Below are 6,735 nucleotides of genomic sequence, written 5' to 3' on the forward strand. Positions count from 1 at the left end.
TTATACAACCAAAATGAATGAAGCTCTTGTTGCCATGAAAACTGAAGTCCAAATCTCCCATTGTTTAGTCCACACAGCGCAGTGAAAGGCATGTCACAGATCAATAGAAACTGGTGCCTCCGGCCATAATGGACTTATGTTCTGTACAATGATTTTCTTAATTTTACTTTCAAATATGTTTGTTTCTTACAGCTGAAATTGAATTGGGTTTGAATTACAATCTTTTTGAAAAGCTTTTATTGAGTTTTTGGGCAGGCACACAACCTGAAAAGGTAGAAAATGCAGCATATTGAATAATTATGTTGCATCAGTACAGAGCAAGTTACACTTTTAAGGTTCCACTGACTGTTTACTATAATTGAATATTTCACTTGCTGATTTCCCTACGCCCGAAGCTATCTGTCAGTATACCTCAATCAGTTTGTCTCTGATACTCAGATCTGTGGTTAAATTTTACAGTTTGTCTTTTTCTGTACACTTAAAAAGCAGAAAACTGAAACATCGAACGTCACTAGCCACCTTATTTGTTCCAGGAGCTTGCAGTAACATTTGTCAGTTGATCTGGGCTTCGAAACAAAATGAACAATGGAAAAGATGGCACAGCATTCCAGGAAATGACAGCCTACATGAGAAGTGTAGGGACTGGCAGTGCTTTCTGGCAGTACAAATACCAGATTTGTGAGTTATATGTATGCTTGCCCAGCCCATACTTCTTGATGGCTTAAGTGTCTGTCTTGTCCTGGAGAATTATCCAAGGATTGCGCACTCTTCTGCAGATAGACATCACCCACCTTGTCATTATGTGGATTTTAAAGGTTGGATCACCCTTGCTGGAAAGAGCCAAATTAACATCAATGCTTAATGTGCAATACTTTTATTGCTTGTGGATCAAATAACAAAGTTGAACTTCTATAATTCCATTCACTACAGACTGTCACTTTGCAAATCAGCAAGGTTTACTGAATATCTTATTTCAACCAATATGTGGGTCATTGCTTCCACGAGAAAGCTTAATATTGTTCAGTATGTATTATGTTGTATGCTTCCATCAGAGTTTATAGGTGTATGTCTGTAAATGTTGATGGTGAACAGACAATTTTATGTGCTAAGAAAACATGGAAGATAATTTAGATCTAGAAATCTTACGCACGATCCAGGATTCTTGTGTCATAGTTCTGGGCATTTTATTAATTCAGTGGATAGAGTTGTCAGATTCATGCATTTTCCCTTTTCTTTAGCAGTACCCATCAGGAATTAAATAAGGGAGTTTCACTCCAAAAAAGGAGCTCCACTCCAAAATAAAAGTAACAATCTAAATACTTTGCTTACTTGGATGAATGTCAACAATGTGTTGACAGTCATAAAACTTGACCTGATAGTATATTTAAATCTACTCTAATGTCAATATTATTATCCTTCTGGCCTGTGGCAGAGTGTAACCATGCAAACAATGAAAACAGATCAATTGCGCTAATGGTGTCTGAGTGCTTGGCAACATCTAGCAGGTCTCAATAAAGTCCCACCAGTGGTCCACCTTGCAGTTTAAAAATATATTTATGACACTGTTGATTGATGAGGAAGCAGTAACAAATCAGCATAAGTCTACTGCAAAAGAATATCCACATCATACAGTGCAGCCATCGCAATTTTTTTCCAAATTGCTAGCCAAATTAAGAATGTATGAAACAAGAAAAATCACTTCAGTCCATTAAGCCTGCTTCTGCCACTCAATTGTGTACATTTTGCATTGTCATGGATTTTCCCCAACTTATGTAGTCTCTTGAGGGAAATAAATAACAACGAGTAAAACTTGCAAGATGAAACTAAAACTTCTCCCTGACCCTACTGTCCTTTAGAATGCGATCATAGAAATCAAAACAGTATCCTGTACAATTAAGAATGATTATTGAAAACTTGTTTGTCAGCTGCATCACCAGTGAGAGATGTCTGGTTACATGTAAGACCATAATGTTTGATTAATGCAATGTAACTTTATGATACATTTGTATGAACTGCCAATTTGCAAATGGATATGGCTATCTTTGTCTGAAGCCAGAACTTGGATCAGAGCACAGTGGGTTTCCAATTCCAATCTTCACTGCACTACAGTTTGTGATGTTGAATTAGAAATTTGGGACCAAGTTCTAGTGGTTTGCTTTTAATCATTTCACTCCTGATAGAGGTAACTCCTTAGCTGATTGAACTGGCAAGTCTGGTTCTGCTTTACCTGGTGAGGGGTGAGACAGATCGGTAACATACTTTATGAAGTCAGAGAAGCTACAGATTCCACCTGCTACGATACCGCAAAACTGACATCTACTGTACTCTCTTGTTATCCCCACCAACTGAGCGTGTTTCCAGAATTACCTGCTGCAAGAGACCAATGAGACATTCTATATGCAAGGTATGTGATCATGTCTCTTATAGTTTTATTTGCACCATAACCACAGCAACATGCTGTAAAGAGATGAAATCTAGTTGAGACATTGCTATGGAAATTAGCCAACTTCTTTTTCATGAAAGAAATCATAGAGATGGGTTGTTGATTTGAAAGTCTATGATGCTCACACTACTTGCCCGATTGGATGACCAGAACCCATAGCTGGTATGGTTATACATATATCAAGAACCAAGAGGGACTCCTATGTTAATTATTGCAATATTCTTTAAGTAATATGAAAATGGTGCAGCACAACAGAAATAAGAATATAATGATATTCTGCCCGTATAATTGGCATTTATACAAGATTCTTCCAGTTTGATGAAGCAGTAAGTTCAATTAATTAAATGCGCTGTGATGCTGTGATTTATGCTCAACTAAAAGTTCATTTCTCATATCATATTACAGAATACTTTTCTGATTAGATCAATTACCTATTTATTACCTTCATGTTTTGTAAAAGTATAACTTATCGATTTGAAGTATAAGAAAAAATCTATTTCTAATCAACTTACTTGGGATATGATCTCCCTGATAAATTATTGATTATGTGATCTACATTGTGTTGAGGTTTTAATTTTTTCATTTAGGAAATTATTTATTCAAATACCCATTCTTTCTTCTTCCTATTCATATATTTTTGATCTGCTTCACAAGCAAAATAAAAATTGAGGAATTATGTTAAAAATAGTACATATGCTATCCTTAATCAGATATATAAGCGCTCATTATATTAAACCAGTCACTGATATCACCTTAAAAGATCATGAAATTGAAATGAGAGATGATTATATAACATACATTAATTCACCCATTACTAATTGGTAGATACAAGTTTAGAACCTTGCCTTAGATATTCTTTCCAGTACAGTGGCCTTGAGAGTCTTGCGTTTAGTGATGTGCCTGTCCTGCTCAATTACTATCTATATGACAGCGTAACCCAGAGATGTAACAATAGTGTTTATAGGCATTCAGGAAATTGGTACAAACATTCACTTCATACTGATCAAATGTAAGAAAATGTCACCAGTAAAAGTTGACTTGCTGTGTGGTTTTTTTATTCGTTCATGGGAAGTGGGCGACGCTGGCAAGGCCAGCATTTATTGCCCATCTCTAATTGCCCTTGAGAAAGTGGTGGTGTGCCGCCTTCTTGAACCGCTGCAGTCCGTGTGGGGAACGTCCACCCACAGTGCTGTTAGGTAGGGAGTTCCAGGATTTTAACCCAGCGACTAGGAAGGAACAGCTATATATTTCTAAGTCGGGATGGTGTGTGACTTGGAGGGGAACGTGCAGGTGGTGTTGTTCCCATGTGCCTGCTGCCCTTGTCCTTCTAGGTGGTACAGGTCGCGGGTTTGGGAGGTGCTGTCGAAGAAGCCGTGGCGAGTTGCTGCAGTGCATCCTGTGGATGGTACACACTGCAGCCACGGTGCGCCGGTGGTGAAGGGAGTGAATATTTAGGGTGGTGGAATGGGGTGCCAATCAAGTGGGCTGCTTTGTCCTGGATGGTGTCGAGCTTCTTGAGTGTTGTTGGAGCTGCACTCATCCAGGCAAGTGGAGACTATTCCATCACACTCCTGACTTGTGCCTTGTAGATGGTGGAAAGGCTTTGGGGAGTGAGGAGGTGAGTCACTCACCGCAGAATACCCAGCCTCTGACCTGCTCTTGTAGCCACAGTATTTATGTGGCTGGTCCAGTTAAGTGTCTGGTCAATGGTAACCCCCAGGATGATGATGGTAATGCCGTTGAATGTCAAGAGAAGGTGGTTAGACTCTCTTGTTGGAGATGGTCATTGCCCGGCACTTGTCTGGCGCAAATGTTACTTGCTACTTATCAGCCCAAGCCTGGATGTTGTCCAGGTCTTGCTGCATGCAGGCACGGACTGCTTCATTATCTGAGGGGTTGCGAATGGAACTGAACACTGTGCAATCATCAGTGAACATCCCCATTTCTGACCTTATGATGGAGGGAAGGTCATTGATGAAGCAGCTGAAGATGGTTGGGCCTAGGACACTGCCCTGAGCTACTCCTGCAGCAATGGCCTGGGGCTGAGATGATTGGCCTCCAACAACTACCATCTTTCTTTGTGCTAGGTACGACTCCAGCCACTGGGGAGTTTTTCCCCCGATTCCCATTGACTTCAATTTTACTAGGGCTCCTTGGTGCCACACTCAGTCAAACGCTGCCTTGATGTCAAGGGCAGTCGCTGTCACCTCACCTCTGGAATTCAGCTCTTTTGTCCACGTTTAGACCAAGTCTGTAATGAGGTCTGGAGCTGAGTGGTCATGGCAGAACCCAAACTGAGCATTGGTGAGCAGGTTATTGGTGAGTAAGTGCCTCTTGATAGCATTGTCGACGACACCTTCCATCACTTTGATGATTGAGAGTAAACTGATGGGGTGGTAATTGGCTGGATTGGATTTGTCCTGCTTTTTGTGGACAGGACATACCTGGGCAATTTTCCACATTGTCGGGTAGATGCCAATGTTGTCGCTGTACTGGAACAGTTTGGCTAGAGGCGCGGCTAGTTCTGGAGAACAAGTCTTCAATACTATAGCTGGGATGTTGTCAGGGCCCATAGCCTTTGCTGTATCCAGCGCACTCAGCCATTTCTTGATATCACGTGGTGTGAATCGAATTAGCTGTAGACTGGCTTTTGTGATGGTGGGGATATCGGGAGGAGGCTGAGATGGATCATCCATTCGGCACTTCTGGCTGAAGATGGTTGCAAACGCTTCAGCCTTGTCTTTTGTACTTATGTGCTGGACTCCACCATCATTGAGGGTGGGGATGTTTACAGAGCCTCCTCCTGCTCCCGCTAATTGTTTAATTGCCCACCACCATTCACGACTGGATGTGGCAAGACTGCAGAGCTTTGATCTGATCTGTTGGTTGTGGAATCGCTTAGCTCTGTCTATAGCATGTTGCTTCTGCTGTTTAGCATGCATGTGGTCCTGAGTTGTCGCTTCACTAGGTTGGCACCTCATTTTTAGGTTTGCCTGGTGCCTCTCCTGGCATGCTGTTCCAAACTCCTCATTAAACCAGGGTTGATTCCCTGACTTGTTGGTAATGGTAGAGTGAGGGATATGCCGGGCCATGAGGTTACAGATTGTGCTGGAATACAGTTTTTCATGTAAATATACATGAATATGCAAAACTAGGGGCCATAAATATAAGATAGTCACTAATAAACCCAATAAAGAATTCAGGAGAAACTTCTTGACCCAGAGAGTGGTTAGAATGTGGAACTTGCGACCACATGGAGTAGTTGAGGCGAATAGCATAGGTGCCTTTAAGGAGAAGCTAGATAGGTACATAAGGGAGAAAGGAATAGAAGGATATGCAGATAGGGCTAGATGAAGTAGGGTGGGAGGAGGCTCATGTGGAGCATTAACGCCTGCATCGACCAGTTGGGCCAAATGGCCTGTTTCTGTGCTGTAAATTGTATGTAATTCTATGCAACACTTCAAAATGTTCTATTGGAAGGACCAGTTCTGTTCATCTACATTGTAATTTTCAGTGATTATTTTTAAATTTTGGCCTATGATGGGAATCCTAAATTAATATTTTACATTGCAGAGTATCTTTGGAATACAGTAATTGCAGTTTATACAAACGCCATAGTCACAGAATAAGGGGATGGCCATTTAAGACCGAGATGAGGAGGAATTTCTTCACTCAGGGTTGTGAATCTTTGGAATTCTCTACCCTGGAAGGCTGTGGATGCTCACCCATTGAGTATATTCAAATGTAAGGAATCTTACAACACCAGGTTATAGTCCAACAGTTTTATTTGAAAATCACAAGCTTTCGGAGGCTTTCTTCTTCGTTCTGAGAGAGCCTCCGAAAGCTTGTGATTTTCAAATAAAACTGTTGGACTATAACCTGGTGTTGTAAGATTCCTTACATTTGTCCACCCCAGTCCATCACCGGCATCTCCACATCAGAGTATATTCAAGGCTGAGTTACATAGATTTTTGGCTGTCAGGGAATCAAAGGATATGGGGATCGGGCAGAAAAGTGGAGTTGAGGTCGAAGATCAGCCATGATCTTACTGAAAGGCGGAGCAGGCTCAAATGGCCTACTTCTGCTCCTATTTCTTACGTTCTTATTAAAATATCTGTGTAATTTATTTCTAACATAAAGGATAATATCTCCCAGAAGATACATTTTTGTTTTTCCAGTAATTACCCCAAAGCTGTCCTAAGCTAACTAGAAATGCATCCCTTCACTTTGTGTTTACCTAAGACGAGAAATGTACCATCTGCTCAGGAAATAGGATTAGGCTGTAAGTGGAT

General features: G+C 41.0%; 1 protein-coding gene across 1 annotated transcript in view; it reads left to right on the plus strand.

Moving 5' to 3' along the window:
* The window catches only part of pms1 (PMS1 homolog 1, mismatch repair system component), a 73,422-nt gene extending 70,634 nt beyond the window's left edge, over window positions 1-2,788 (plus strand). Inside the window, exon 14 of the transcript XR_010963446.1 lies at window positions 534-2,788. The gene's annotated coding sequence lies outside the window, so the exon portion shown is untranslated. The remainder of the gene's footprint in view (window positions 1-533) is intronic.
* Window positions 2,789-6,735: the final 3,947 nt, after the last annotated feature.

This window comes from Heptranchias perlo, chromosome 7, assembly GCF_035084215.1.
Source record: "Heptranchias perlo isolate sHepPer1 chromosome 7, sHepPer1.hap1, whole genome shotgun sequence".
NCBI lineage: Eukaryota > Metazoa > Chordata > Chondrichthyes > Hexanchiformes > Hexanchidae > Heptranchias > Heptranchias perlo.